We start from the raw sequence: 23060 nt of genomic DNA, 5'->3' as shown, positions 1-23060 counted from the left end.
AGAAGCCGCTTGAAGGAGGATGTTAGAGTGATGGCGGCTGAAGCGAGCATGAGTGCTTCGTCAACTGTGCCTCGCGAGGATTCTGGTGGACGGACCGAAGGGGTGACGTAGACGCGGCGGGACGAGGAATCTGGGGCTCAGGATGTAAACGAACATGGCGGCGCACAGTTCCCGGCTGCGTCTGTATCTGTTAAGAGCCTGAAGTATTCCGGTAAAGCGGATTGGGAAGCTTTTCATGCTCAGTTTGAACTGTTAGCTCATTTTAGGTAGTGGTCGGATGAAGAAAGGGCACTGCAGTTGGCTTTATGCCTCACTGATGAAGCTCTGGCCTGTTTGATATTGATTAGCCTCGAGGACAGACGTGATTATGGTGCTTTAGTGGGAGCACTGAGGCACTATGGACAGTGTGTACAGCCCGGGCTGCTGCGCTCCGAACTGAGTAATAGATGCAGGCAGCCTGGAGAGCCTCTACGGGTTCTAGCTAATGACATTGAGAGCCTCTCTCGGCGGGCATATGTACACATGCCCCCCCCCTCCGTGCAGAGCGACCTAGCACGTTAGCTGTGCATACAGAACCAGCTGGCTCATCCCGAGTCATTTCAGATAGCCTTGGAGATGGCTTTGGAGAGGGAGCTGGTGTGGGTTGGGGCTTTGGTGGGGGTGCAGGGAGACAGACCCTCTATGCGGGCTGGGGGGCAGAGCAGCCCGGAGATGGAAAAGCCTGCATGGGTGTCTGGAATGACAGAACTCATTCGTGCTGTGTTGCTACAGGCGGCACGAAACACACACCCTGGTCCCAGCCAGGTCATCTACGCCGGGATTGCCCCATGTCCCCCAGAGCTCAGGGAAACTGCTCGGGGTCCGCATGGACCAGGTAGTACAGACCCCTGGCTTTCTTTCTCAACCACCATCTTCAGGAAGAGCCCACCGGCACAGACGGAGAAGCAAGGCTCCACTTCCCCCAGAAGCAGACGAGGGCAAGCTGATGGAGCCTGTTGTTGAGGTGGGCCAGACCTGTGTTGAGGACTTTTGTCATGTCCCTGTGGTGAGGATGCCCTACCCTGGTGGACACTGGGTCCACAGTAACCCTGGTGAGGCCGGATATTGTGCCAGGTTGGACTGTGTGAGCCCACAACTGTGCAGCTCCGCAAATACGCAGGTGAGCACCCATGAAAGGGAAGGGAATAATGACTGACAGTAGGGGGCAGGTCTGTGCGTCATCCTGTGTGGGTGGCGGCTGTGCAGGACCCTTGTATCCTGTGGTTGGACTTTCTTAGAAGCACAGGCTGCCAGTTCCACCTAAGTGGAGGCACACTGAGGTTCCAGGGAGGGCCGGCAGTCACCATGGCCCCCCCTAATGTCACATACACGCAACACAAACCCTTTACTCCAACAGTTAAAGCAGCAGAGACTCATGGCTGCCCCCCCCTCCCCCACATCTGTGTGTGAACTTTCCCCCAACTATCTCCACGAAACATCCCTCCGCGAGCCTGGGCCATTCCCCCTAGCCCAGCAACCCCAGATGGGAGAGATGAGGACACTGTCTGCAGTGAGGGAGATATGGGGGAGGAACTGTGTTGGTCTTGACCCCAAGCAGCAGGAACGGTTGTGGTAGTTGCTGTTTGAATTCAGAGACAGCTTTGCGCTGAGTGAGGAAAAGGTGGGTCAGACTCATCTGGAGCAGCATGGAGATCAACACAGGTGATGCTCGACTCATCAAGATGAGTCCCTGCCGTATCCCGCTGGCAGGCCGGGAGGCGGCAGACACGGCTGTGTTGGAGATGCAGCGGGCAGACTTCATCGAGCCCTCAGACAGCCCCTGGGCGGCGCCAGTCATCATGGTCCCTAAGAAGGGGGGCAAGCTGAGGTTCTGTGCAGACTACAGGCGGCTGAATGAGGTAACCAGGAAGGATACACCATATCGATGAGTCGCTGGACATGGTTAGGGGGTCAACCTGGTTCTCCTCACTAGACCTCCGCAGTGGCCTCTCCCCAGAGGCCAGAGCCAAAATGGCATTCTCCACTAACAGAGGACACTGGCATTTAAAGGTCCAGCGCGTCGGCCTGTGCAACCCCCCGGCTACTTTTGAGCGTTTGATGGACAGGGTGCTGGATGGCATCCCCCGACAGCAGTGGCTGGTATACCTCGATGACATCCTGGCCCATGTCAGCACCTTCCAGTCAGCCCTGGTGGCGCTACGGTGTGTGCTGGAGCAAGTGGCTGCCGCAGGTCTGAAGCTCCACCCTGAGAAGTGCCACTTCATGAGATAGGTGTGCTTTGGCCACCAAGTGGGGTAGGAGGAGATCAGCACCATGGAGGACAAGGTGGGGGCTGTCCGAGACTGGCCCACCCCCACCGACCAGTGTCAGCTGAAGAGCTTCCTGGGCCTGGCCTCATACTACAGGAGGTTTGTATGGGGCTTCTCAAGCGTCGCTGTTTGGGAGAGGAGAGGTGGTGGTCCCAAAAGCATTGTAGGAGGCTGTGCTCCAGAGTACTCATGGGGGGGTGGGGACTAGACGTCGACCGATTAATCAGAATGGCTGATTAATTAGGGCCGATTTCAAGTTTTCATAACAATTGGAAATCTGTATTTTTGGACACCGATTTGGCCAATATATTTTTTTTACACCTTTATTTAACTAGGAAAGTCAGTTATTAAGAACACATTCTTATTTTCAATGACGGCCTAGGAACAGTGGGTTAACTGCCTTGTTCAGGGGCAGAACGACAGATTTTCACCTTGTCAGCTCGGGGATCCAATCTTGCAACCTTACAGTTAACTAGTCCAACGCTATAACCACTTGCCTCTCATTGCACTCCACAAGGAGACTGCCTGTTACGCGAATGCAGTAAGCTAAGGTAAGTTGCTAGCTAGCATTAAACTTATCTTATAAAAAACAATCATAATCACAAGTTAACTACACATGGTTGATGATATTACTAGTTTATCTAGCATGTCCTGCGTTGCATATAATCTGACTGAGCATACAAGTATCTGACAGAGGTGGTAGGCAGCAGCAGGCTCGTAAGCATTCATTCAAACTGCACTTTCATGCGTTTTGCCAGCAGCTCTTTGTTGTGCGTCAAGCATTGAGCGGTTTATGACTTCAAGCCTATCAACTCCTGAGATGAGGCAGGTGTAACCGAAGGGAAATAGCTAGCTAGTTAGCGGGGTGCGCGCTAATAGCGTTTCAAAGGTCACTCGCTCTGAGACTTGGAGTGGTTGTTCCCCTTGCTCTGCATGGGTAACGCTGCTTCGAGGGTGGCTGTTGTCGTTGTGTTCCTGGTTCGAGCCCAGGGAGGAGCGAGGAAAGGGACGAAAGCTGTACTGTTACACTGGCAATACTAAAGTGCCTATAAGAACATCCAATAGTCAAAGATATATGAAATACAAGTGGTAGAGAGAGAGAAATAGTCCTATAATAACTACAACCTAAAACGTCTTACCTGGGAATATTGAAGACTCATGTTAAAAGGAACCACCAGCTTTCATATGTTCTCATGTTCTGAGCAAAGAACTTAAACGTTAGCCTTCTTACATGGCACATATTGCACTTTTACTTTCTTCTCCATCACTTTGTTTTTGCATTATTTAAACAAAATGGAACATGTTTCATTATTTATTTGAGGCTAAATTGTTTTTATTGATGTATTATGTTAAAATAAGTGTTCATTCAGTATTGTTGTAATTGTCATTATTACAAGTAAATACAATAAATTTGGCCGATTAAATAAGTATCGCCTTTTTTGGTCCTCGAATAAATCGGTATCGGCAATGAAAAAAATAAAATAAATCAGTCGGTCGACCTCTAGTGGGGACTGGACACTTGGGGTCACAAAAACACTGCCACCTCCGTCAGGGCTTTTACTGGGGGCAGCAGAAGAGGGATGTGGAGGACGTGCCGCCGCTGTGACAACTGCACAGCGAGAAAGGGCCCCCCAGGCCACTCATGCTCAGCTCCAACAGTTCCCAGTGAGGGCTCCCATGGAGAGGGTGGGAGTGGATATAGTTGGGCCATTCCCCACCACAGACAGTGGAAACCGCTGGGTGCTCACGGCCATGGACTATTTTATAAAAATGGCCAGAGGCCTATTCTGCCTGACCAGGAGGCAGAGACCATTGTCGACGCCCTGACAGCGGGGTTGTTCAGCAGGTTTGGAGCTGCGGAGTCCATCCACAGCGACCAAGGCAGAAACTTTGAGTCGTGTGTGTTCGCCACCATGTGTGAGAGGCTGGGAATGCACAAGACCCGCACTACTCCTCTTCATCCTCAAAGTGATGGCCTTGTGGAGTCCTTCAACAAAACGCTTGGACAGCAGCTGGCCATCGTCTCTGCCAAACACCAACATGACTGGGACAAGCACCTGCCTATGGTCCTGATGGCATGCCGCTCCGCTGTCCAAGACTCCACCTCCTGCACGCCTGCCCTCCTCATGCTTGGGAGAGAGATCTGCGGAGATGTCGTTTGTTTGGCCCCTGGATAGCCCTCATGTTCCCCCGGGGCCGGAGTATGCCCGGAGACTCCAGGACCGCCTGGAAACAGCCCACACCTTTGCCAGAGAGCAGCTGGTGAATGCAGGTGCGAGGCAGAAGAGGAACTATGACATGCACACCCAGGGAAGGCACTTCGTGGCTGGGGAGCTGGAAAAAAGGCAGATGCCCCAAGTTGGACAGTCACTGGGTGGGACCCTGCAGCATCCTGGAGAGGGTAGGGGAGGTTGTTTACCGGGTGCAGCTTCCTCCCAGGGGGAGAAAGGTGGCACTGCACCGGGACAGATTAGCCCCATAGAGGGGCCTCTTCTCCCCAAACCCCAGGGACCCCCACAATTCCCCTCTCTGGCAATGACATTCTCCAGGCACCCAGCCCCAGGTGCCGCAGACAAGGCTCCAGACAGCCCACTCCCCCTGTCTCCCTCCCTGTGTCGCCACGTGCTTCCCCGGAGCCACGGACTGTATTCCCCGTTCCCGCTTCCTTGTCCCCCATATCCCAGAGGGGCAGCCCCCTGCCAAGGATGGAGCCCCCTGTTTCACATCTGGACACTGCGACCATCACGGCCACGCAGGCAAAGGAGACCTCCAGGTCGCTTCAGAGACTGTTTGTTTCCTCAGGGACGAGGGACTTTGTGGTGGGGGGAGCCTGTGTAGCAACCCACACAGACAGCTGTGTTTTATGTGTTAAACTATTAGTTGGTTGTGTTGTACGTACCAGTACCCAGTGTTCGCAGGGTCCGACATGACATCTGCCAATCCCGGGTATGTTCTCATGCCGGGCATCCTGGTGGTTGGCGGAGTGGCGTGGAGGGAGGTTGGAGCATTGGAAGTTAAGACCAGGTTTAGCCATTGTTCTTTCGCTTACATCTGGGCTTCACAAGAGGTCACTGTTGGTTTGTGGGGTCTTTCATTTATTTTGCTTGGGCTACGGCCAAACAGTAGCCTGTGTATAGTTGGGTTAATAAACCGTCAATTCGTAACCTCAAGCCTCTGTCTGGCCAATTGTCCCTTTATGATCTAGTCAGAACATTACAGTACCTTCTGGCCAGGGGTCTTTTGTCAAGAGCCCAAATGCTGAAATTTAATGCATTGCTTGCGGTAAGGTTTTGCAAACATAAAACGAACAGATCTTTCATATCAGCAAAAAAAAATTGTTGCTTTCCCACACAGCCATATTTCCATGTTACAGTGCTTATTTACAGGAAACAGACTACCTATGCTAATTAGCCATCTGTGTCTCCAAACACCTGTGTGTAAACAGAAGGACGCCACAAACGTGTTGTCACTGACAAATACTGTCGATTGCAAGTGTTAAAACAGTGTGTAATAAGTGGATATTTTGCATTTGTGAAATGATTGATGTCATATGAAAGTAGAGGGCTTTACGTTTCTAGAACCGTACCACAATTGAGAATCAATTCACTTAAGTGTTTGGCTGCCATAGCCAATTTGCTTCTAAAAACGGAACATGTCCTTGGACTAAGAAGTAATGTTAGGCTCCTTTAGTCCATTATTGGGATGAAACCTGGTAAGCTAACACTCAAAACTAAATGTTAGCTTTGCAACATTTACTAGCTATTCAGCTAATGTTCCAGCAAAGCGCTGCATATTTTTTAGTCGTTGTAGAAAGACCGCAAAAGTAACCTTAGGCTACCGTGGCTGAGAGCCACATGAATTTCCTATTCAGAGTCTGTGGGGATTTGTTTACAAATCATATATTCATTTCGGCCCATGCAATTTATTTAGTTAGCTTCAGCATTTAGATTTAACCACAGCCATAGAATAGTGGTGTCCTGAAATTTGAGTGGTGTCCGGTCATTCTGAATGGGGAATAATGACTGTTTAGTCTAAATTACACTAGCTACAGTGGCTTGAAAATAAAATGGACTTTTCTACTATTATTTGCCTACTTTAATAAACAACTTTTCCATCATTATATTGTCAAATGTACTTATGCGAGATTGCAAAGGTCTTAGAAAAATAGATAGCAATGCTAACGTTAGCTAGCTACAAATCCAGTGCTGTAAACTCAATTCATAGCTAAAGTTACCTCACCAGGGGATGGTGCTAGAGTACTGAAAACGGGCACCAATAACTTTGACCCCTATTTATGAGCAATTGTATTAGTATAAAACTAAGATGTCCCAATTTTTTTGCATCAATATAGCTCAGCATTGTATTATTTATTTTATAATATTTTCTGCTCATCTTTGTCAAGGGTTCCAATAATTATGTGCCTGACAGTAAAAGTTTTTTTTTTATCCAGAAGCTAAAGCATTTGCTTATTCCTAATTTTTAGGATGGAAATGGTTGACTTATTCAACATTGTTACGTCACAGCCTGATTCTAAGCTTGATTGTTTTCCCCCCCACAATCTACACACAATACCGGACAATGGCAAAGCAAAAACAAGTTTAGAAATTTTAGCAAATGTATAAATAAAATAAAAACGGGGGGAAAAAATGGTTGTCTTTCTTGAGAAAGATCAGTCTGGGGATGTAGGGGGTCTTTGGGAAGGATCATAGGATTCTTCAGTGCCTTAGGCAAAGCAGCTTTGCTTATCCTTCCTCCCACTCAGAATGCCATTGTCAAAAATTGGATCAAGCTTACAGATTGAGCCGCTTCCCTTGGCACATCGTCCTCCTTCGACAACGACTGCAATTTCTTGTTTAAAATGCAGTCTTTGCTCAAATTGAATTATGATATTTTCTGCTTCATCTAAGTCATCTACAGACAGAATTTATTTTCCAAATGTCAGTTTGAACTTGTCAATTTGTTCCTTCAGTGAGTTTGTTAAACTGATCAGATCCTGGATCCGTTTGTGTTAGAATTTTACTTTTCTGGCTTAACTGTAGGAGTAGTATCTTCAGTTTAAGCAGCCAGGCAACTGTTTTCTTCAAGCTGTTCCATGTTGAATAGTACTCCGTTTGCTGGTTGGACTCCTTTCTTCCACACTTGTACTGTTCACGATGTGTTTTCTCACCTCTGGATCATCCGGAGGGATGGAGCCAAGCTTCTCTGGGGCTTTCAACCATAATGTTTCTGCTTTCTCCAGGAATTCTGGTCAGTTGAGCCATCTCTTTGAGTTCAGGAAAGTTTAAACATGTAACCCTCGAGGCATCGTTGACTGGGTTGTGTTTGGTGTTCAAATACCTCCACTGTACTGCTTTCGATAGGGTTGCTGTGATCTGTGACCCATTAGCCACAAAGGTATGTGGTATCATTGCGGATGTATTTTAGCACAGACTGGCAGTCTTTCCAGAAAGTTGAGTCCTCGAGTTCAATCTTGAGCTCCAACCTTAACATACTGTCCACTCGCACCACCAATGTTGCTGCAGCAAGTTCTAGTCTGGAGATCGTCATCTGCTTGAGTGGAGTCACCCTTGATTTCTCCAGCATGAATGCGATGTGGACCTTTTGCATACCGTTTGTGAACCTAAGGTAACTTGCCGTGCAATAATTTTGTTCACTTGAGTCACTGAAGTGATGCAGCTCTGCGGTCTTGACCAAAGTTCACAGGCATCATGCACCTGTCAATCTGGACATTTGTTCAAGCTCTGAGAGCCATCTCTGCCATGAAATAGAGTGTTTGTCAGGGATGACTTCATCAAAAAAGAGGGAGAGCACAGAGAGAGAACAAAGGACTAACTCCTAAATCCCCAAAATGGGAGAATTAAACAAATTCTACATTTGAGAATTGTCCGTGGACACTTAAGGGACAGTTAAGACGAGTGTATTTCATTTGGTAATCTCATGAAGGACAGGAAACACACATAACGGTATGTCTTAAAGTATACATTTCCCAACTGGCAGGTTTACATCTAAATATTGGGAAAATATTGTGATTAAACATGAAACTATTTGTGAAAAGATGTGATAACCTTCTAAATGAGTATGGATTTTCATATAAAGATCAACTAGTCAGTGGCCACGCCCCCGTGAGCCCAGACATCGCATTATAGGAGTCATGGACCGCCCTTTTCTACCGAAACGTATAAAACCCACTCCTGATTAAATTCACACTAGAGCACGCAAACCCCGGTGTAAGCGTAGGTTGCAAATGGTTGAATTTCTGAGACCATAACATGCCAGGTGACGCTGGTGTGTGAAGTGGTTTAAACTAAAACTCTACCAAAGGACAAGACTATACCACATGGAGCATGGGCTACACGGCTGGAAATGGTTAAACTCAGGCTATCGATCTCTACAGAATAAGAGCAAATCTTAGACATCATTTCTAGCAGCAGACTAGTAATTCTGTAAACCTAGGACGAGAATACAGACAACAGCCAAAACATTTGTTCTATGAGAACATTTCTGAATGGTACTCTGAAGTATCCATTCTAACAACCACAAAATAATTTGATCTTCAGGGAAACGCAACCAGAGAGACTGATTAACGCTCCAGCAGACAGACAGGATTCTAACATAGAAGACAACGACATATGGGCATAATTATAAATTGCCATTTCTTTTCGAATGAGCGGTCATTCATGTAAAGTATTAGCAATTTCTATGAGTGTAGTAATTTTCAGAGTTTGCCACTTTCTCTCAGTCACACCCCTTTCTTTTGTCTACCAAGCCGTCATATTGGTTTTGTCTGCTAGGGACTTTCCTTTGTATCATGTAGCAACCCAATGTATAATATCTGCTGTTTATGTATTTATGTGATTTGATTAGTTAGTAAATAATTAAGCCAATTTGTAGATCGCATATTCATAATTTATGCTAGGGTTTGTTCAGATAGCCAAGAATTTTATGACGTTCAGATGATACTGATAGAAGGTAATAATAATAGATTAATGAGAATGACTAATCGATCAGATATTAAAATAACTTATATTCTGAAAATTATAGCTCTGTAAATCAACATTTTCCGTGGTTCCGCAACTTCCTAGTTAAGTTTACATAATTAGTTTAATCATGTAATAATAATTACACAGAATTGATTTGATCAAATTAGTCATTAAATATGAATACTGTTAAGACAACTTGAACCCACCCTGAGAGCACACATCTGAATTTTTTTGTGAGAGCTATGGCTTGTTCTTCTGTGGCCACTGATTTGTCGTCATCAACACTGAAACAGTCAAGTCCAACTTTATCACCTCTTCATCGTAATTCTCACCTCTTCATCGTAATTCTCACAAGACTCCGATAAACGTGTTTGCCAGGTCAGGGCCTTGAAATCAAATTAGTCACATGCACCGAATACAACAGTGAAATGCTTACTTACGGGCCCCTTACCAACAATGCAGTTTTTAAAAAATACAGATAAAAGATAAGCAGTAAAATAAGAATAGCGAGACTATATACAGAGTCAATGTGCGGGGCACCGGATAGGTGAGGTAGTATGTACATGTAGGTAGAGTTAAAGTGACTATGAATAGATGACAATAGAGAGTAGCAGTGGTGTAAAGAGTTGGGGGGGGGGGGCACTGCAAATAGTCTGGGTAGCCATTTGACTAGATGTTCAGAAGTCTTATGGCTTGGGGTAGAAGCCTCTTGGACCTAGGCTTGGTGCTTTGGTACCGCTTGCTGTACGGTAGCAGAGAGAACAGTATATGAATAGAGTGGCTGGAGTCTGACTATTTTTAGGGCCTTCCTCTGACACCGCCTGGTATAGAGGTCCTGTATGGCAGGAAGCTTGTCCCCAGTGATGTACTGGGCCGTTTGCACCGCCCTCTGTAGTGCCTTGCGGTCGGAGGCTGAGCAGTTGCCAGGCTGAGCAGTTGCCATTCAACCAGTCAGGATGTTCTCGATGTTGCAGCTGTAGAATGTTGTGAGGATCTGAGGACCCATGCCAAATCTTTTCAGTCTCCTGAAGGGGAATAGGTTTTGTTGTGCCCGCTTCACGACAGTCTTGGTGTGCTTGGACCATGTTAGTTTGTTGGTGATGTGGACACCAAGTAACTTGAAGCTCTCAACCTGCTCCACTGCAGCCCTGTCGATGAGAATAGGGGCGTGCTTGGTCCACTTTTTTCAGTAGTCCACAAAGATCTCCTTTGTCTTGATCACATTGAGGGAGAGGTTGTGGTCCTGCCACCACATGGCCAGGTATCTAAACTCCTCCCTATAGACTTGTCTCGCTGTCAGTGATCAGGCCTACCATTGTTGTGTCAACTGCAAATTTAAATAGTGGTGTTGGAGTCGTGCCTGACCATGCAGTCATGAGTGAACAGAGAGTACAGGAGTGGAGAGAGCACGCACCCCTGAGGGGCCCCTGTGTTAAGGACCAGTGTGGTGAATGTGTTACCTACCATAACCACCTGGGGGCGTCCCGTCAGGAAGTCCAGGATCCAGTTGCACAGGGAAATGTTTATTGCCAGGGTCCTTAGCCTATTGAGTCAGCCACGACTCAGTTTTTAAATGTCCCGTTGGTAGGATACAGTGGGGCAAAAAAGTATTTAGTCAGCCACCAAGTGTGCAAGTTCTCCCACTTAAAAAGATGAGGCCTGTAATTTTCATCACAGGTACACTTCAACTATGACAGACAAAATTAGGAGAAAAAAACCCCAGAAAATCACATTGTATGATTTTTAATGAATTTATTTGCCAATTATGGTGGAAAATAAGTATTTGTCACCTACAAACAAGCAAGATTTCTGGCACTCACAGACCTGTAACAACTTCTTTAAGAGGCTCCTCTGTCCACACTATTAATGGCACCGGTTTGAACTTGTTATCAGTATAAAAGACACCTGTCCACAACCTCAAACAGTCACACTCCAAACTCTACTATGGCCAAGACCAAAGAGCTGTCAAAGGACACCAGAAACAAAATTGTAGACCTGCACCAGGCTGGGAAGACTGAATCTGCAATAGGTAAGCAGCTTGGTTTGAAGAAATCAACTGTGGGAGCAATTATTAGGAAATGGAAGACATACAAGACCACTGATAATCTCCCTCGATCTGGGGCTCCACGCAAGATCTCACCCCGTGGGGTCAAAATGATCATAAGAACGGTGAGCAACACGGGGGGACCTAGTGAATGACCTGCAGAGAACTGGGACCAAAGTAACAAAGCCTACCATCAGTAACACACTACACCGCCAGGGACTCAAATCCTGCAGTGCCAGACGTGTCCCCCTGCTTAAGCTAGTACATGTCCAGGCCCGTCTGAAGTTTGCTAGAGAGCATTTGGATGATCCAGAAGATTGGGAGAATGTCATATGGTCAGATGAAACCAAAATATAACTTTTTGGTAAAAACTCAACTCGTCATGTTTGGAGGACAAAGAATGCTGAGTTGCATCCAAAGAACACCATACCTACTGTGAAGCATGGGGTTGGAAACATCATGCTTTGGGACTGTTTCTCTGCAAAGGGACCAGGACGACTGATCCATGTAAAGGAAAGAATGTAGCCTTGTATCGTGAGATTTTAAGTGAAAACCTCCTTCCATCAGCAAGGGCATTGAAGATGAAACATGGCTGGGTCTTTCAGCATGACAATGATCCCAAACACACCGCCCGGGCAACGAAGGAGTGGCTTCGTAAGAAGCATTTCAAGGTCCTGGAGTGGCCTAGCCAGTCTCCAGATCTCAACCCCATAGAAAACCTTTGGAGGGAGTTGAAAGTCAGTGTTGCCCAGCAACAGTCCCAAAACACCACTGCTCCAGAGGAGATCTGCATGGAGGAATGGGCCAAAATACCAGCAACAGTGTGTGAAAACCTTGAAGACTTACAGAAAACGTTTGACCTCTGTCATTGCCAACAAAGGGTATATATTGAGATAAACTTTTGTTATTGACCAAATACTTATTTTCCACTATAATTTGCAAATAAACTCATTAAAAATCCTACAATGTGATTCTTTTTTCCCCCTCATTTTGTCTGTCATAGTTGAAGTGTACCTATGATGAAAATTACAGGCCTCTCATCTTTTTATGTGGGAGAACATGTACAATTGGTGGCTGACTAAATACTTTTTTGCCCCACTGTACATGAGGCTCTGTACTTTCAGTATTTTATACAATCCCTGTTAGTGAGCATTTTTCATTTACCAAGATAATCCATCCACCTGACAGGGTGTGGCATATCAGGAAGCTGATTAAACAGCATGATCATTATGCAGGTGCACCTTGTGCTGGAGACAAAAGGCCACTAAAATCTGCAGGTGTGTCACACAACACAATGCCACAGATGTCTCAAGTTGAGGGGGTGTGCAATTGGCATGCTGACTGCAGGAACGTACACCAGAGCTGTTGCCAGATAATTTAATGTTCCCATTTCTACCATAAGCCACCTACAAAGTTGATTTTGAGAATTTGGCAGTATGTCCAACCGGTGTTACAACCGCAGAGCACACTGTATGGAATCATGTGGGCGAGCGGTTTGCTGATGTCAACGTTGTGAACAGAGTGCCCCATGGTGGCAATGGGGTTATGTTATGGGCAGACAAAACACAATTGCATTTTATATATGGCAATTTGAAGGCACAGAAATACCTTGAGATCCCAAAGCCCATTTTGAGGCCAATTTGTTTTTTAAGGTACCTGTAACCAACAGATGCATATCTGGTCGGCGCACAATTGGCCCAGCATCGTCCAGGTTAGGGTTTGGCCGTCATTGTAAATAAGAACGTGTTAACTGACTTGCCTAGTTAAATAAAGGTTAATTCAATTAAAAATATGTATGCCCAGTCATGTGAAATCCATAGATTAGGGCCTAATTTATTTAAAATGGACTGATTTCCTCAAATTAACTGTAACTCAGTAAAATCAATGAAATTGTTGTATGTTGAGTTAATATTTTTGCTTAATGTGTGTGATATATTTATATAACACATACAAGTTTGGACACACCTACTCATTCAAGGGTTTGTCTTTATTTAAAGCCTTATTCTAAATTGATTAAATTGTTATTTTCTCCATCAATCTACACACAACACCCTATAATGACAAAGCAAAAACAGGTTTAGAAATGTTTGCTAATTTATTACAAATAAAAAAACTGAAATAGATTTAAATAAGTAAATTGCTATGACACTTGAAATTGAGCTCAGGTGCATCCTGTTTCCATTGATCATCCTTAGAGTCCACCTGTGGTAAATTCAATTGAGTGGACATGATTTGGAAAGGCACACCTGTCTATAAAAAAGGTCCCACAGTTGACAGTGCATGTCAGAGCAAAAACCAAGCCATGAGATCGAAGGAATTGCAGTAGAGCCCCGAGACAGGATTGTGTCAAGGCACAGATCTGGGGAAGGGTACCACAATATCTCTGCAGCATTGAAGGTCACCAAGAACACAGTGGCCTCCATCATTCTTAAATGGAAGAGGTTTTGAACCACCAAGACTCTTCCTACAACTGGCCAAACTGAGCAATCGGGGGAGAAAGGCCTTGGTCAGGGAGGTGACCAAGAACCCAATGGTCACTAACAGAGCTCCAGAGTTCCTCTGTGGAGAGGGGATAATCTTCCAGAAGGACAACCATCTCTGCAGCACTCCACCAATCAGGCCTTTATGGTAGAGTAGCTAGACGGAAGCCACTCCTCAGTAAAAAGCACATGACAGCCCACTTGGAGTTTGCCAAAAGGCACCTAAAGTACTCAGACCACAGGAAACAAGACTCTGGTCTGATGAAACCAAGATTGACCTCTTTGGCCTAAATGCCAAGCGTCACGTCTGGAGGAGACCTGGCACCGTCCCTACGATGAAGCATGGTGGCAGAATCATGCTGTGGGAATGTTTTTCAGCGGCAGAGACTGAGACTAGTCAGGATCGAGGGAAAGATGAACGGATCAAAGTACAGTGAGATCCTTGATGAAAACCTGCTCCAGAGCACTCAGGACTTCAGATTGGGGAGAAGGTTCACCTTCCAACAGGACAGCAACCCTAAGCACACAGTCAAGACAACGCAGGAGTGGCTTTGGGACAAGTCTCTGAATGTCCTTAAGTGGCCCAGCCAGAGCCCGGACTTGAACCCAATTGAACATCACTGGAGAGACCTGAAAATTGCTGTGCTGCTCCACATACAACCTGACAGAGCTTGAGGATCTACAGAGAAGAATGGGAGAAACTCCCGAAATACAGGTGTGCCAAGCTTGTAGCGTCATACGCAAGACAAAGTACTGAGTAAAGGGTCTGAATACTTATGTAAATGTGATATCAGTTTAATTTATAAATGTGTTAACATTTCTAAAAACCTGTTTCCTTTATGGGGAATTGTATGTAGATTGGGGGGGGGGGGGGTGAACTATAACTCATTTTAGAATAAGGCTGTAAAGTAACAATGTGGAACAAGTCAAGGGGTCTGAATACTTTGAATGCACCGTTTATACACTGACACTACAAATAATCTAACTGACAGAACAGCAAATTAGATCCCCTAAATGAAAATGAGTGGTTTGCTGGGTGAAAAGCTTGAGTCTTGTAAGAGCTGAACTCTCCAACCTCTGACCTGCCTTAGCCTACAAAATAGTTTAAGTAATTACTTTTGAGAAGTAAATCCCATTATTCAAGTCTGAACATTCCACGAGGGGAATGACAAATTGTAAAATGGTTGTCAGTGTAACAGAAGCAAATACAAAAGCTCTCCCATCAGATTGGCCATTAAGTCACCCATTTCTCATTGTTGTGAAATTAGGCAACAAGACTGACCGTCTGGACCTTGTGACTAGGCAGAAAAATTGTTAGCTCCTCAGTCACTGGTTTATACCCACACAAAAGAAGTGTGTGATGGAGACAAAGACGTATAGAGCAATATTATATGTTACTCACATGAGTATGTTTTTTGTATCTACGGGTTATTGTCCAGCTTCATTGCTAACGAATGGACAATGTCCACTGGCTGGTTTGGTCTTACAAAACCAAAGTCCCCCGATGGGAGAGCATAATATACACGGAAATTCTCAAAACTGCTAATGTGAACCTTCACCATCTTCAACCTAGCCGGTGGGGATTCCAGTTGGGTGCGCCCACCCAGGCAGTGCTGGCAACACTAGCTGCAGTAACCCATGGGGAGGGGGTCACACTTGGCCATTCAGAGGGGGCATATTATTGTGGCCCTGGTGGCACAAAATCAACAAATGTCTGACTGCACAGAGATGCTTGGGATATATGGTCAAATGGGGGGACCGCGTGTGGGTGTTTCAGGGGAAAGGGGTATATCTGATATCCATCACCTAGGCAAAAATGGGGAGATTTGATTAACCATTGTCAAATCTCCCCATTTTTGTATGCCTTCTCATACAGCTGCAACTCTATGCATTTGTAAATCAAGGTCTTTCTTGAGTTGGGCTCTGAGATGGAACAACTTTTGATCATCTGAGTGTATGGTTGTTTGTTGAGGAAAGGTGTTGAGTGTGTATGCATCCCACAACTTTTGCTTGGGAGTAAAGATGTTAGGGACAATATTGGATGAGTCACAATTGTTTGGTGAAAGTCATTTTTGTAATGGCAATACTGGTAAGAGGTAACAATCCTACCTATATTTGTACCTGCATTACAAATCTGAATTGTTAATTAAAAAGCAGGATTTTTTGAATGTATAATTCTTTTTAAATAGCTGTATATAAATACACACCGTTCTCTCAGTGGCCATGGGATCCGGGGGGGATTATGGTGAGAGATTATAATATGGTTTTAAAGACGTCTACGGACCGTAAAGGAAATCACGCTACCACCCTCATGCAGTTAAGGAAATCATGAATGTCATGGACATATTGGATTTAGTGGATATATGGAGGCTTAAAATACCCTGACCAAGTGAGATATACACCGTGGAGGCTAAATCAAGCTAGTCGTCTCTAGTCATCTTGACAAAGTAATCATTCTCTCTGGCAACAAGTTCTTTTTTTTATGTAAGTGTCGTTTTTCCTACAGAATACGGTCGGACCATCACATAATTGGCATACAGTGCCTTGCAAAAGTATTCATCCCCCTTGGCGTTTTTCCTATTTTGTTGCATCACAACCTGTAATTTAAATAGATTTTTATTTGGATTTCATGTAATGGACATACACAAAATAGTCCAAATTGGTGAAGTGAAACAAGAAAAAACTTTGTACGGAAAAGTGGTGCGTGCATATGTATTCACCCCCTTTGCTCCGAAGCCTCCGAATCTGGTGCAACCAATTACCTTCAGAAGTCACATAATTAGTTAAATAAAGTTCACCTGTTTGCAATCTAAGTGTCACATGATCTGTCACATGATCTCAGTATATATACACACACCTGTTCTGAAAGGTCCCAGAGTCTGCAACACCACTAAGCAAGGGGCACCACCAAGCAAGTGGCACCATGTAGACCAAGGAGCTCTCCAAACAGGTCAGGGACAAAGTTGTGGAGAAGTACAGATCAAGGTTGGGTTATAAAAAAATATCCAAAACTTTGAACATCCCACAGAGCACGATTAAATAAAATATTTGTAAAAAAATTGAAAGAATATGGCACCACAATAAATCTGCCAAGAGAGGGCTGCCAACCAAAACTCCCAGACCAGGCAAGGAGGGCATTAATCAGAGAGGCAACAAAGAGACCAAAGATAACCCTGAAGGAGCTGCAAAGCTCCACACCGGAGATTGGAGTACCTGTCCATGAGACCACAAAGCTGTACACTCCACAGAGCTGGGCTTTACGGAAGAGTGGACAAAAAAAGACATTGCTTAAAGATAAAAATAAGCAAGCACATTGTGTTCGCCAAAAGGTATATGGGAGACTCCCCAAACATATGGAAGAAGGTATTCTGGTCACATGAGACAAAAAAAAAACTGTCTGGCACAAACCCAACCCCTCTCATCACCCCGAGAACCACATCCCCACAGTGAAGCATCATGCTGTGGGTATGTTTTTCCCATCGGCAGGGACCGGGAAACTGGTCAGAATTGAAGGAATGATGGTTGGCTCTAAATACAGGTAAATTCTTGAGGGAAACATGTCTTCCAGAGATTTAAGACTGGGACCTTCCAGCAGGAAGGTGAACCTCCAAACCTCATTCCAGCAGACCCTAAGCATACTACTAAAGCAATACAAGAGTGGTTTAAGGAGAAACATTTAAATGTCTTAGAATGGCCTAGTCAAAGCCCAGACCTCATTCCATTAGGGAATGTGTAGTATGACTTAAAGATTGCTGGACACAAGCGGAACCCATCTAACTTGAAGGAGCTGGAGCAGTTTTTCCTTGAATGGGCAAAACTCCCAGTGGATAGATGTGCCAAACTCTGAGACATACCGCAAGCCACTATTATAAACTCAGCAAAAAAAGAAACTTCTCTTTTTCAGGACCCTGTCTTTCAAAGATAATTAGTAAAAATCCAAATGACTTCACAGATCTTCATTGTTAAGGGTTTAAACACTGTTCCCCACGTCAAGACACTAACAGCCAATTAAGGTCACAGTTATGAAAAAGTAGGACACTAAGAGGCCTTTCTACTGACTCTGAAAAACACCAAAAGATGCCCAGGGTCACTGCTCATCTGCGTGAACGTGCCTTAGGCAAGCTGCAAGGAGGCATGAAGACCACAGATGTGGCCAGGGCAATAAATTGCAATGTCCATATTGTGAGATGCCAAAGAGGGCGCTATAGGGAGACAGGATGGACAGCTGATCGTCCTTGTAGCGGGAGACCACGTGTAACAACATCTGCACAGGATCAGCATAGCCGAACATCACACCTGCGGGACAGGTACAGGATGGCAACAACAACTGCCTGAGTTACACCAGGAACGCACAATCCCTCTATCAGTGCTCAGACTGTCCGCAATAGGCTGAGAGAGGCTGGACTGAAGGCTTGTAGGCCTGTTGTAAGGCAGGAAAATATCAGATATCGGTCAAAAATGACACTAGTTTATACCCACACAACAGAACTGTGTGAAGCAGACAGACGTATAGAGCCATATAAATGTTATTCCCCATGGGTAAGCTTTTTTTGTTGGCATCTACGGGTTATTGTCCAGCTTCATTGCTAAAGAATGGATCATGTCCACCCGACTAGCCATATGCTCTCAATCATGTCTGTTAGAAAACGTATTCCAATATCTCAGTGGTTAGAGCAGGGTACTGGCTACAACAGGAGCTGTGGTTTTGATTCCTCCATGGGCCACATTTTGAATGTCACTCCTTTGCACCCCATTATTTTTATGTCTACTTTGCACATTCTTCCATTGCAAAACTACCATTCCAGTGTTTTACTTGCTATATTGTATTTACTTTGCCACCATGGCCTTTTTTGCCTTTACCTCCCTTCTCACCTCATTTGCTCACATTGTATATAGACTTGTTTATACTGTATTATTGACTGTATGTTTGTTTTACTCCATGTGTAACTCTGTGTCGTTGTATCTGTCGAACTGCTTTGCTTTATCTTGGCCAGGTCGCAATTGTAAATGAGAACTTGTTCTCAACTTGCCTACCTGGTTAAATAAAGGTGAAATAAAAAAAATATAAAAAAACTCACTGTTAATGTAGACAGTTCTGTAAGTTGATTTAGATGTAAGCGTCTGCTAAATGATCATGTCGACAGGACAGACCATCTGAATACTCTGGGCTTCTGGGGTAAAGGTTACATATTTAGGAGCGGGTTAAAGTAACTGTTTAGTGTTTCCAGCTTTCTATGAAATATGAACTATTATTCATTACAATAAGAGTGAAATACTTAATTAAACAAATTTGGAAGGAAAAGTATGTTAAAAAACGACTGATGTGTTGGTATGGTGTGGGAGTACCAACAACAGAATGATGTGGGCATATACTGGTCATTACGCATATTCATGCAAGTAGACTGCAGATTGGCCAGCTCAGCCAATGAGCCAACATGACATTCTGAAATAGCAAGCATTTAAAAAAAAAGTTGTGTTTGAGATACAAGTCTGAGGTGGAGTTTTTGAATAGTTTTTTTCTCCAATTCATGTTTTGGCCACAAATACAAGTATAGGATGAGTCAACAACATTATTTGGGTATGAGTTAATAACAGAATATGAACTTTTAAAAAGTGAGATTGTCACTGGACACTAATGGAGAGAGCAGAAGTTACCCAACAAGTCTTGTCCTCATCCCCAAACTTCCCTTTCTACTGACACTAACCACATTTCCATCCACAGTTTATGCAAGTAAAGTCGTACAATTTTTTAAAAAAAACGAATCACGACAGCTTTGATGGAAAAAGGTAGTGTCGGTACAATTTTATAAATGCCGACAGAATTTGTTAATTCGACATGGTGGAAAACCACGCAGTTTATTAGGTTACAGATTAAATCAATTATGATGAACTTCACAAAGTGGCGTATGGTTAGCTTGACACTCCTTTCCAGTAAATATTGAGGGTCTTATTCTTGTGACATGATGATCGATGCTTGACTGCCATTTGACAAACAAAAACGTAAAACACCACTGGTGGGAAAATCTGCATATTTGCTTTATGCCGATTTTAGAATATTTGCATGATAATCTATCGGCAATTGGAAGGAAATCTAGCTAGTGACATAGTTGGAATCCTTGGATTGTGTTTCATGTCTTGTTGCCTACATGTCAGGTTGGATTTGATTTATGAGGGATAGAACATAGTTTGTCTTGGTAAAACTGCTACACTATCTCAGAGTTTCTGTTGGTTGTAGTTTCATTTCTACGAGAGTCAATATAACATTGAATTTAGGCCTAGATTACTGTGACATTTCTACTTGGTAATGTGTTCATGTCATGCATGTGCAGAATTTCCTTTATTCCATAGGGGGAATTCCATGATGATAGTAATTCTATGAGACTCAAGATTTTTCACATTGAACTCTATGCTAAACAAAACCCATTGATTTCTAAATTTAACAAACCTTACAACTCTATGCACAAGGACTACTTTTAACAATTTACACAGAACATCTTACAAAAACATTTCATTGAAGAACGGTGCCGATGCAAAGTCGGTACTTTGTATCTGCACTGTACTTTAATTATTTTGGGGGTAAAATTTTCTGTGGAAATTGTTAGAAGTAGTTATTGTGAATATAGTTGTATGGTTTGTTAAAACTTTGAAATCAATGGAATTTGTTTGCCATGCAGTTCAATGTGAAAAATCTGAATCTCGGCGTAATTCCGTTACCCTGAAGTTGTCCATAGGCTACTACTTTGTATCGTGCCACAACATATTCGGGACCTAAAAGGAAAATACAAGATTTAAGACTAAAAATGTATGTCTCTCTACGATACAAGTCAATAGAATAGCATTTTTGTTTGACAAACTTGATCTTATTTTAGACAAATGGCATAGGCATTTCCTTCTCTTTGCTGATAGTCATGCAATGGAAGAAGAAAAAAATAGAGGGACTAGGAAGATTCTAGCCTACATGACTGAGGACTGAATTTGCAATAGGCCTAGATTTACTTAAACCTCATTGTAGTTTTTCCACATTGGGATTTGACTTTACTAAGTCACACACTTATCTTTTGTGATAGGGCAAAACCACTTTCTGCATTTCACAGCCTGGGCGATATTGCAATTCTAATGATGCACATAAGATAATGACGTTTGCATTACAAAACCATTACAATTGCTAACGTTACTGGTGAATGCGTAGCTTTAGCATCAGCACATCCAACCTTAATATTAACCTTCTTTATAAAGATAAACACCTTAGACCAAATACCTTGAAGTAGTTAAAGGTCGTTTCAAATGATACATGTGTGTTCAAGGTACACCACAACTTTTCCCCCGCATGCATGCACTCACTCACCTGAGGTTTTGTAGGCTGTGTATGTGAACTCGCTCCAGGGTTGCGGTGCAGAAGCCCTGGACAAGCCCCATTAATTGGCCCACAGTGAACTTTTCCAATTATTTCTTGGTAATTGTATAACTTTTTTTCGCCACTGAAACACTCGGCTGTCAGAGCGCGCTTAGGTCAAACCGAAGGGTGTGTAGCCTACACAGCACAATCCCTCCTCTGACCAGAAGGTTATGCTGTTTACCATGTGTTGCTCCCTTCATATGCCTTCCATTTTTAGCAAAAGTGTGCCAGATTAGAGGATTATATAAGGTTATCATAGAATTGTAATAGAAGTAACATTTAAATAATCAAGATTTAATGTTTGATATAGGTGTTAAATACTATACGTTTGGTTAATGATGCTTGTACAAATTTCCCAGAATCTCCTCAGCCAATTTATAGCCAATCACCAGGGAGAACAGAGGAAAATGTCCAAGGTTTTGCAAGTCATCAGTCTTGGGTTGATCTGCTTTCAGGTTTAGGGAACTGATTATTGACAGTGACTTGGCCGAATAATTTTAAACCCACGCCAGTCATCTCTGTTGTTCATCCCCTGCTGCAGAGACAGGCCTAGATGACCATTCACTGAGACAACATTTCCACAACGTTAATTTGATGTAGCTCCTTATCCTCCCACTGCACAGCTCTAATGAATCTCTAAATTGTTGCTCAGACCATGTTGATGTATTTTATTCCCCACCCTATATATATATTCATGTATGTTTCACGTGTTCCTTCATTTATTTCACACAATCCTAATGCCTTTGTATTATACAAGGGAACACACATTTTTCTTCAATAGTGTGAAACTCTTTTCTCTCTCTCTCTCTCTCTCTCTCTCTCTCTCTCTCTCTCTCTCTCTCTCTCTCTCTCTCTCTCTCTCTCTCACTCACTCACTCACTCACTCACTCACTCACTCACTCACTCACTCACTCACTCACTCACTCACACACGCACACAGTTGTTTTTTTAAATGTTTAATGACCCTGTCACATTGTTACAAAGTAATATACTGTCTGGGAAGCAAACATGTCTTTCAAGCACCAGGATATTACCACAAGGCATTAATATTAGATGTTACGATTAAAGGGAAAAAAAGGGAAAATTATGCAGCTTGAACAGGAAATGTGTCACTGTTATTTCCCTCCCGATAACTTAATTTGTTACCCAACTCGCCGGTGTTAATTCCGTTCACCCTCAGCTCCCTCTGTTGCCATGGATATGCTATTCCTATGGCAACTACGGGTCTTTGTGGATGGCCTCGGGCCTCGACCACAGAGGACTCTCAGAACCTTTCACTACATTCCCTTCTAGCTCACAGACACTAACAGTGGCAGTGTTCTCTTATCCTCTATCTCTTTCTTTATTTCTTTCTCTCTCTCCTCCCTTTCCCTCTCTCTCTCTCTCTCTCTCTCTCTCTCTCTCTCTCTCTCTCTCTCTCTCTCTCTCTCTCTCTCTCTCTCTCTCTCTCTCTCTCTCTCTCTCTCTTTCTCTCTCTCTCCTCTCTCTCTCTCTCCTCTCTCTCTCTCTCTCTCTCTTTCTCTCTCTCCTGCTTGTCTTTTGTGTAATCACAAGCATTCTGTTACCTTAATCTCAGTGCACATTCCACGTCAGCCAGGGTCTTGAGAGCTGTAGGCAATGTGACTGTGCATTTATGCTTCATGACACCCAGCATTTACTACAGAAGCCTCCCATTGTACCACAGGGAGGGGAACTACAGAGTGACCACTCACAGTTTAGTCCTAATTACCATCCCTGACTGAGCCATCAGTTGTCTAAGTATTCCTGTGGGGGAGGAGGAGGTAGGGACACCTGTGACCAGATTTGTAGAGTAGTGTGCATACCCCTGTCTTGAGGGTGAATTAATGAATG

At 44.0% G+C, this 23060-nt stretch overlaps 1 protein-coding gene across 2 annotated transcripts in view; it reads right to left on the bottom strand.

Annotated features, from left to right (window-relative positions):
* Positions 1-21373, bottom strand: part of LOC124040918 (elongation of very long chain fatty acids protein 1-like) — a 28618-nt gene extending 7245 nt beyond the window's left edge. Inside the window, exon 1 of one of the 2 annotated variants that reach the window (XM_046358036.1) lies at positions 21159-21373. The gene's annotated coding sequence lies outside the window, so the exon portion shown is untranslated. The other variant, XM_046358037.1, reaches the window with a different exon arrangement.
* Between the last annotated feature and the right edge of the window lie 1687 nt (positions 21374-23060).

Source organism: Oncorhynchus gorbuscha, linkage group LG08 (genome assembly GCF_021184085.1).
Source record: "Oncorhynchus gorbuscha isolate QuinsamMale2020 ecotype Even-year linkage group LG08, OgorEven_v1.0, whole genome shotgun sequence".
In the NCBI taxonomy this organism is placed as follows: Eukaryota; Metazoa; Chordata; class Actinopteri; order Salmoniformes; family Salmonidae; genus Oncorhynchus; species Oncorhynchus gorbuscha.
This window is presented reverse-complemented; position numbering and strand designations above follow the sequence as displayed.